The following is a 10,711-nucleotide window of genomic DNA, read 5'->3' as shown; positions in this document are numbered from 1 at the left end:
TTGGGTCTGTCCTTGGATAGCATTGCTGTATCCACTGGTCAGCTCATCCCACCATGGCTTCTTACAGTCCCCAAATGTGACCTATCTTCAAGTCATCTGAGAAAAGCAGACACTCCTGATTGGAAGTACTGTCTGTTATTTGCTGAACATCTTTTGAACCATCCTTCCTTTCCTATTTATACAGATGGTTCATAATTAGGTGACTCTGTGGGCTCTGTCATGGTTTGTTGTGATTTGGCAGTTGCATGCAGAATCCTCTCTACAGCTTCTGTTTTCACTGCTGAGCTGTACGCCATTTCTCTTGCCCTGGATCACATGGAAGCTAAGCAGTACTCAAATTGCACTATTTATACTGACTCACTTAGTTTTCTACTGGCCCTGGAATTAATTCACGTTAGTTCACACTTTGTTCTGGCCAATACTCAAAACCGACTGGCCCATTTCTCTTTAACATCTACTTCTATCAAGTTTTTCTAGACACCAAGCCACATTGGTATTCACAGGAACGAGCTCTCCAACACTGCAACTAAATCTATCTGCTCTTGTACTCTTATTGCTGTGCCTGTTCCATACATGGATTATGGTTTTATATTCAAGGCTCAGCTTTGTTATAGCTGGCAATAGAGTTGGAGTGAGCAACGTGAAAACAAGCTTTTCCAAATAAAGCCCTGTATTGGACTTTGGCCATCTTGGTTCTGTAAGGATTGGAAAGAGGAACTTGTTCTAACAAGACCAGGCATTATTCAGTTTTTTTAACTCGTCGTTTTCTTTTATCTGGGAATGATGCATCAATGTGTTGTCTATATAACACTGAGGTCACAATAAGCCACATTTTACTGTCTTGCTGTCGTTATGATTTTCAACGACGGCACCATTTTAAACATGTTCTGTCTCAAGGTTTGTTCATAACGTTAGACAGTGTTATTGGTTATGGTGACACTGTCCATCTTGGAAATATTTTTAGTTTTTTAAATGCCATTAATCTTTTTAATGTTATATAAGTTTTTTAATTTATACATTAGACATTTTTAACGTGATTCCCTTTTAAGAATCGCAGTCCATCTAGCTCGATTTGAAATTAGAAAATGGCTGTAACATCAAATAATTCAAAACCAGAACTGAAAGGGCTGACTTCAGGTGACTAACAATGCTGTATGAACTACCCGTTAGTCATCCTGGCGAATTATTAAAATTTTGCTACAAGTCTTTTAAAACTTTTATTACTTTACTTTTTGAAAACGACCATAGCGTCAAATAACTCGGAACTAAGCCTGGAAAAGCCAACTTCAGGAGACTGGCAGTGGTTTTTGTCCTTGCCTGTTAGTCTTCTTAGCGAGTTATGATAATTTCAAGCTGTCAAGGACTTTCTGTAGCATAATTGTATTACTGTAGTTTTTCTCTTATCGATGTAGACTAGATGTAAACATTGGTTTTATGCTATTTATGTTTTTTAACTTTGTTTTACCCTAATTTCCTATTATGAATTTTACTAAATTTACTTTAATTTTAATTTTTTACCGGATGTTTGGCACAGATAGCCTAGCTGCTTTGTGTCATAAAACACCAAATCTACAAACCAACCTGTCTTGTATTAAAGCAATTGAACAACAAGATATTGTATTCCTACACTGCAGTCGCGGCCTCAAAATGCCGTAGGCCTATCGGAGACCATCAGATACTTACATCGGCTACCTAACTACTAGGCATGTTCGACCCCAACTGAAAGTGCCTAGCGGTATATTATCGTTTTCAACCTTTCACTAGATTGTTTGTTGAGCCACATTACATCATAAAACATCTAAACTTTTTGTTGAAAATGTTGGTTTAGTATAAACATACGTTATTGGCTATTTAAGCTCAGTCCAAGGTGATGTCTCTGGGGTAAACTAAATCTATCGCCTTAAGCTGAAATTCCAGCCGCAATTGAGCAATCTTTATTTATTTATCAGTCGACGAAAAATTATTTCTGAAAAACATTTTTTTCACTTGTTTGATCAACTAGAACAGGGGTCACCAAACTTTTTTCACAGGGGGCCAGATTACTTTGGGAGTGAGAAGCACGGGCCACATGATCATTATGTTCAATACTCATAAGCTAGAACGAAAGCTCTCTGTAAAACACTTAACACTAAGTTTAGGATACCACATTAGCCATGTGAGAGTAGCATGCAATACACACACATAATAAAAAACAGAAATACAAACATTTTCATTTACCAAAAGGTTATCAAAGAAGGTGACATTAGCAAAAACAATTGTTACATCGCATATAGTGAGTACATATCTGAATTTCACTAAGCCGCACAAAAGTTAGTGAGATTTATGAAATTGGCGTTTGGCTTTCAATATATCTTCAATGCTCAGTTTTGAATTGCTGCATCCAATCATTAGAATTGCTTTCAAATGTTCATCAGTCAACCTTGATCGATGTACCGACTTTACATACTTCATTTTTTAAAATGCTTGTTCACAGACATAAGTTGTTCCGAACACTGATGCCATACCAGATGCGAACTGCTTCAGCTTTGGAAAATCATCTTCAGGAATGCAGCTGTAAAATTCAATAAGTTGCCCCTCTCTTGTGTTTTGCTTTCAACAAGTCATTTCCTTACAAATCGATGACCTCCAGCTGAAGTTCGACTGGCACGTCATCAATGACACAATCAAAAGGATTCTGAAAAAGGAGAATGTCACTTTCGATTCTGTCAAGACCCAAAAATCTCTCAAAAAATGCTTATTTAAATCACCAATAATCTGTTTCTGAAACTCCAGGTTGACATCTTCTGTGATTCCAGCATGAAACTCATTGAAACACTGAAAATGAGAGAGGTTTCCTCCTTCCAAATGTGCTTCAGACGATTACAGCTTTCTCCGAAATCCTTTAATGATTCTATAGAGGTCACAGACAAGGTAATTCTTCCCCTGAAGTTTCAAGTTCAATTCATTCATGTGGAATGTGATGTCAACCAAAAATGACAACTTTGATAACCAGGTTGGATCCGACAGAAGTGGATCGGCTCTATATTTCTCGACAAGAAATATATCTATTTCTCTTCTCAGCTGATAAAAACGAGACAAGACTTTACCGCAGCTGAGCCACCTCACCGCCGTGTGATAAGGCAAGTCACAGAAATCCGAATCAATTACTTCAAGAAACGCCTTGAAGTAGCGATGATGAAGTGCATGACCCCGAATGAAGTTCACTGCAGAAATGACTGGTTTCAGTACGCAAGAAATATCCAAGTCTTTTCCACAGAGTGCTTGCTGATGTATGATCCAGTGTATGAACAGAGCGCTTGGGAATTGAAGATCTTCCAACTGTTTCATGATCAGCCCCACCAGACCCTTCTTAACTCCAGCCATGTTTTTCCCTCATTAACTCTAAGCTGATCCCACTGAAGATTATAGTCTTGCAAAGTTTTATGCACTTCCATGAAAATGTCTTCTCCAGTTGTTCTTCCATGCATGCTGCAAACTCATGCCAACTCTTCCATGATCTGAAAGTCCAAATTAACTCCACAAATGAATACCAAAAGTTATGACGTACTCGAGAGATCAGTAGACTCATCCAGTGACAGAAAATACCATAAAAAGTTTCTAGCTTTTTGGCGTATCTGTAATGCGATGTTCTCTCTAAGTTCTTCTGCTCTCTGAACAAATGAAGTTTTTGAAAGGCTGATACTTTCAAAGAAAGTGGCGTTTTCAGGACACAGCTCATTTGCTGCTTCCATCATACACTCTTTGATGAAGTTACCATCAGTAAAAGGTTTTCCTTGCTCTGCCATCCTATGCACTATTTTGTAACTTGTACGAGTGGCAGATTCATTTTAAGCCAGGGGCGTAGATCCTGGGGGAGCTGGGTGGGATACATCCCCCCTTCAGTTTGGTCTGTTGAATTGTTTTATTGCATCACAAGTCTACAAATTGTGTGTTTGTTCTTGTGATTCTCGTGTTCTTACCAATCGAATTACATAATTAGGCCTAGATGTAGGCTTTATCAGTAGCCGAAATGTACATCTTTAATATAGGCGTGCTTCTAAGCTTTTTAATCTAAGCGATAGTTCGGAAGTATCAGTCAGTAGGCCTAAATATACCTGCAAGGCTTGCAAGCACTATCACAGAATCTACGTCTTTTACGTAGTGTAAGATTAAGTAAAATTTTCATTACAACAGATTGAACAAAGCATGAAATTCGAAAATATTACTCCCAAGCGTAAACTCTTGTGATCTAGATCTGGTAGGCCATTTGTAACTTGTAGCTGCATCAATCTTATGTGTATATTGTGCGGTTTTCCTACGCCATTTGTTCTTATGCATGTCTAGCCAGGTTTACTGTCGAACACCTTACTCTCCTTAGCTGCCGAAGGCGCTGACCATAGTGTATGTTTAGTGTACAGTTAACGATAGGTTCATGCTGTGTTTGTGGCCCTGATTAATCCATGAAATTTCAGATTATCACCGCCCTCTAATAAAGTGCTGGTGCTTTATGGTAAAAGAACAATATAATATTTTATCATAGATAGTAAAAATATTGTATTTTCTTGTATAATTAGAACACAAAAGGAGCGATTTCAACGGCCTGAAGCCTCCACTCGAATTGTATTGCTGGTTTTTGTTTAGGTGTTTTTATTTAATAGACGTGCTTATAGACATTATATCACAACGTGTTTGCCTTTTGATGAGCTTTAACAGGAATATAATATATTAGTGACTGTTTAAGCATTTTTCGAGAAACTTGCAATCACTTGTGTTGTAACAAGCACACATTGTCCCACCGATGCCCAGGCGGTCAGTCGGCTTGGTAGTAACTGTGAGGTTTGCGCGTTCGACTTAAATGCATTGTACACTTCAGTCTTACTTCCATTCTGTTTTATCTTCGTTCATTGTACGTTAGTTTTTTAACAAAGACTGTATTTTAGCTTGTTGAGTCATCTGGGAAACAGATTCCAATTATGACAAACAAGCGTCTGAAACTTTCCGATATTAGACAGTTCTGCAAGCCAGTTACTGGTACGACAAGTGACAATGCAGATGCAGGTAATCCAACAATCTCAAGCAAAGGAATAGAAACTTGCCATACAGAAGAAATACCATGTTCAGAGGACGAGTCTGAAAATGCTTGTGCAACTATTGCACATCATGAATCACCAGATAGTTGTGAAAGAAGTTTGTGCAGTAATGAAAAATCTGACACTCCACAAATAAAGCCATATCATCCAGACGCACAACTAATACCACGACAGAAAGCAAAATCTCAAAATATCAACTTTCAGGGCAAGTGGTTTGATGAGTTCCCATGGCTGCACTTCGACAATCAGACTCAAAAAGTCGTATGCTTTCATTGTGCCAAGGCGGAAAATAGAGGCCTTTTTACAGGGAAATTGGAGAGGCCAGTGGAGTATACCTTTATATCCACCAGTTTTTGCAACTGGAAAAAGGCAAAACAGAAATTCAACGAACACCAATCCTCCTCTCAGCACAGGTTCGCTATATCTCCAGTGACTGTCCAGCTACATGATGGAAAAAAGGAGCAGCAGGAAGAATGCAAAAGAAGTCTAGCCAAAATATTCAGACGTTTACGTTTCTTACTGCGTCAAGCTCGAGCATTATATGGACATACTGATACGGAGGGGAACTTCCTGCAGTTAATGAAGCTCCTGGAAGAGGAAGATCCCCAGTTGACGGCCTACTTGTCAAGAAAAACCACATCCACATCACCCCAGGCTCAGAATGAAATAATGGAGATGTTCAGACATCACATACTGAGGAACATAGCACACAAAGTGTAGCAAAGTAAAATCTTTGCATTAATGGTCGATGGCACTCAAAATGTTACAGTGAAACAATATCCTCGACTATACTTGATGTACTGACCAGACTCAATTTACCACTGTCAGGATTAAGAGCACAAACTTATGATGAAGCCGCTAACATGAGTGGTACGTACAGTGGATGCCAGGCAAAAATAAAAGAGAAGCAACCGTCAGCTTTGTTTTTTCACTGCGGAGCACACAAGGCTAATTTAATAATGCAACATGCAATTGAAGCTTGTGAATGTGTTCGAGATTCTATCCAGTGGGTACATGAACTTGGTGTCTTGCTTCAGAGGTCAGGCAAATACAAGACAATCTTTGAAAATATTGTATCGTCAGACAGCCACAATGGTCCAGCTAATACATCTGCCAACTGTGTCCAATACGCTGGTTGTGCCGCCTATCTGCAATTACATGTGCTAATGATCACAGCAGTGACATTGTTGATTCTTTGTCTGAATTAGCAAATGAAAAATCAGATGTAGCAGTTAAATCACAAGATCTGCTGGGCAGATTTGACAAAGGAAAGACAGTTTTAGGATTGTTGATGGCTCAGCATCCATTAGCTGCATTAGAGGAACTAAACCGTGCATTCTAAGCGAAATCAGCGACAGTATCTGGCATGATTGAAGCATCTGCAATGACAGTTGAGCAATTGCGGGTATTGCGAACAGAGGAAAATTACAACAAGATATTTGATGAAGCTGAGAAAAAGGTATCTCCCTAGATCTGGTGCCTATTGAACTACCACGCATTCGCAGACCCCCTCAGAAGGATCACAGGTGATGGCTCAGCACACCATTCTGCAATAGCTAGAGGTTACTACAGAAGCCAATATTTTGAATTTGTGGACACAGTCATAGAACATCTGACCACTAGATTCAATGCAGACAACAATGACTTGAAGCAATATCTGGCACTTGAGAACATGATCGCATCTGGCAAGATTGACAGCTCGGTTATAAACTTCTATCCAAAAATCTCTGCACAACAGCTCGAGTTTCAGTTGCCCATGTTCAAAGGAACAACAAAAGTAGTATCTCTGAAAGGTGCGAAGGATGCTTACTGTAAAATGCATGAAACAAGCCAGCAGGTGTTTAGTGAAGTGTTTCTTTTCATGAAAATTTTACTTATATGTCCAGTATCCAGCTGCGAATGTGAACGCAGCTTTTCTGTATTAAGACGGTTGAAGACGTGGTAAGGTCAACTGTGTCTCAGTGCCGCCTCAACCATGTGGCAGTTTGTCACACTCACAAAGATGAGGTCGACAAGATAGATATAGAAGAGCTTATGAAAGAATTCACAAACAGAACATCACAAAGGAGTCTACGTTTGGGAACATGTAGACTAAATGAATCTCACTTCAATGAAAAGTTTGTTTTGTTTTGTTTTTTGAATTTCGCACAAAGCTACTCGAGGGCTATCTGTGCTAGCCGTCCCTAATTTAGCAGTGTAAGACTAGAGGGAAGGCAGCTAGTCAGCACCACCCACCGCCAACTCTTGGGCTACTTTTATCAACGAATAATGGGATTGACCGTAACATTATAACGCACCCACGGCTGAAAGGGCGAGCATGTTTGGTATGACAGGGATTTGAACCCGCGACCCTCAGATTATGAATCGAACGCCTTAATCCAACTGGCCATGTCGGGCCACTGCGGGTTCTAATACTCGTCGCCGCACATGCTAGCCATTTCAGCCGTGGGGTGCACTATTCGTTGGTAAAAGAGTAGCCAAGGCGTTGGCTACATTAAAAAGGGCAAATTTGTAGTTTTACCTGGAAATGAAAGCAAATTTAACTTAGTAACTGTTAATATTAACTTTGGAAAAGGCATAGTAAAAATTAAATAAAATATTCGCAAAGTCATCTCGCAAAGATGAAGTACAAATTTTGGATTTATTCAGAAATGATATTTCTTTATTACTCATTATGTAAGGTGAATAAATGAAGCAAGCTAATTCTTAGTGAATTAGTACTTGGACTGATAATGTGATTTAAGTGGAAATTTGGACAACATGTAGCTCCATAGACACTTTGAAACACGCACGCTGTCGTATAGCTTAGACTGGCGATTTGAAGCGCACGTACTTGACAATAAAAGTGGTTGCTGTTTCTTTCTCATTCAGGCATCGATGCATCTTGTAACGAAAGTGCAAGAAAATGATGTTAGAAAACATGTTATGTAGCAGCAGTGGTAAACTTTTAAACACCAAATTTAATGAGGGTCGCGAGTTCGAATTCCTGTCGCACCAAGCATGCTCGCTCTTTCAGCTGTGGGGGCGTTATAATGTGATGGTTAATCCCAACGAATAGAGAGAAGGCAACTAGCCATTACCACCAGTCTTGCTCTGGTAAATTTGGGACGGCTATAGCAAGTAGCCCTCGTGTAGCTTTGCGCGAAATTCAAACCAAACCAAATTAATGCTTTTGGCATGCATTTACATTTACTTTGCCCCTCTCGTTGAGGCAAGCATAAAAAGATTCTTTTCAACTTCAAATAACTTAAGGACGAAAGTGACATCATTAAGTAAGTTCATTTGTGTAAAAACAAGTATTATCACTTGAGTCAATACGTACATTGTAAACCAGTCAGATTGCTTGTACAATGAAGGCCAATGTTCCATAAAACATAACAAATGTAACTAACTGGTTGATACTAACTGGGATTGACAAAAACACATTTCAATGTTTGATTATCTTTATATATCTTAACCATTTAAAAAATTACAACATAAACTCGAGTGAGTAGACACTTGTGTTTTAATCTTTCTTTAATCTTTACACTTTTAACGTGTATCTATAAGAAGCCTTACACTAAGCAGTATTGTGTTTACAAATAACCTACCGAATAAATTACAGTAATAAACTTGCTAATTCATCGTGCTTAACCGTAGAGGATCAAACAAATTTGTAGATAAAATGTTGTTGAAACGACCAGTACTTCAATACATATGACAACTGTACCGAACCCATTTCTTTTTTATGTCAAACGTCGATCAGTATAAGTTTGTCAATCTGGCTGACATATTTTATATATAATAACTCATTTTATGACCGAGAAAGCTCTGTATCATTCAGAAAATGATAAAACTAACAATAGGTACAACACTTAAAAATAAAGGCACTTCTTAAAATAAAATATTACCAGTTGCAAGTTTGAGTTTTCCAAAAAAACAATTACAAATATTATGATTAAATTGTTTTCAAGCAAAACTTTAAAACTTCACTGAAAGTCGCTGAATATAATTTTCAATCAAAATATTCAAAGTAAACGTTATCATTGATTAAAGGCAGAAAAAATGTTCATGCAGAGGATCAAGTTTGACTTATTGCACTACAGTTTCATTTAAATTTATTGTTGATTTGCGTAAAAATGACTATAATATTTAGGTTAAAAACATCTATCTTAAAAAGCACATATTTCGCTAAATAAGAATGCTTGTGTAAACCTTAATCTGTAGGTAATTGTAATGTCTTTTTGCAATGTACATTACATTGTAGTCACTATAGTGAAAATAACATATCTCTACAGTAACTATAATGCATCGTTAGTGAAATCCTTGTCGTGGAACAAGAGAAGAAAAAAATTCAAGTTATAGACTTTAACAGGCTCGACGAGCTCTTCCTCAAATAGTTCAATTGAGGAAAACATTACTTAAGACTAGAAGAAAAGAAATTCTGAGGAATTTAATTAGGTGTTCCTGCTACGCATGGTTTATCTCTCTACCCAGAAATGTACTTGTAAATAGAAGAATCAGATTTATTACTAAGACTTGACTTCTCTTCCCGTTTCTCAAACACGCATTAAGGAGGAAGTGTTGATGATTATGTCCTTGACATAGAAGCAGCGAAGATTTATTCATTACCACCAAATGGAGCTGTACGCTGGTGACATAAACGTTTTATATATATATGAAATAGCGTGGAGAATAACTAATTAAATATCATCATTAATGAAAATCATTAGCGCAATATGGAGCTGATACGGGTTAGGAACGGAGCTTATTTATGTATATAAAACAAAACGGTTAATAAAAATCATGCTGAGAAGATGTGCAACAATGTAAGTTTTTAGTTCGTGGCGCTTTGTAAAGTAAACTTTCACTAGTGAAGACGATAAGACACTAAGTCCGTCAACGTGTATTTAGACAACTTCATGATATATTTTACTTGTTGAAGCTATTTAAGAGTTATATGCACTAGTCGTTCAATAATTCTGAAGTGATATACTAAGAGGGAAGGCAGTTAGTCAACACCATCTGTTTCCAAATGTTGGGCTACTCTTTATCAACAAAGTATGGGATTGATCATAACATTATAATGACCCTACGGCAAGCATGATCGGTGACCGAATTTGATTCCGTGATTCACAGATTGTGAGTTGTACACCCTATATACCATTATGAGCTGAGACAAGTAAAGCTAAAAATAAGCGAATTGTGAGTTAAAGTTCTTAGCCATCCAAGCAAGGAAATAATGCTAGCCAGGTTGTATTACAAGTCAGCAATGAAGAATAATGCCAGTAATGTTGCATTAAAAGAGTAAAACAACAATGAGAACTAATGGAAGTCAGGTTGTATTAAAAGAGCAAGTTTGCATTGAGTAATAATAATAGTTAAGGTGTAATAAAATAGCAATGTAACAATGGGGAGTATTGGTGGCCTGGTTATATTAAAAGATCAAGCCTATAATAAGAAATGTTGCTAATCAGATAATGTTAAAAAGATAATCAGAAATAGAAAACAATGCTAGTCAAATTGTATTAAAAGAGCAAGCTTAAAATAAATACTAGTGCTAGCCAGGTTGTTTTAAAAGAACAAGCTAATATTAGGGAATAATGACAGTCAAGTTGCACAAGCAAATGAGCGACCAAAGAGAGGTCGATGGCCAACTAGTG

Source organism: Tachypleus tridentatus, chromosome 2 (assembly GCF_004210375.1).
Source record: "Tachypleus tridentatus isolate NWPU-2018 chromosome 2, ASM421037v1, whole genome shotgun sequence".
NCBI lineage: Eukaryota > Metazoa > Arthropoda > Merostomata > Xiphosura > Limulidae > Tachypleus > Tachypleus tridentatus.
The sequence above is the reverse complement of the archived record's forward strand: the minus strand, read 5'-3'. Positions refer to the sequence as shown.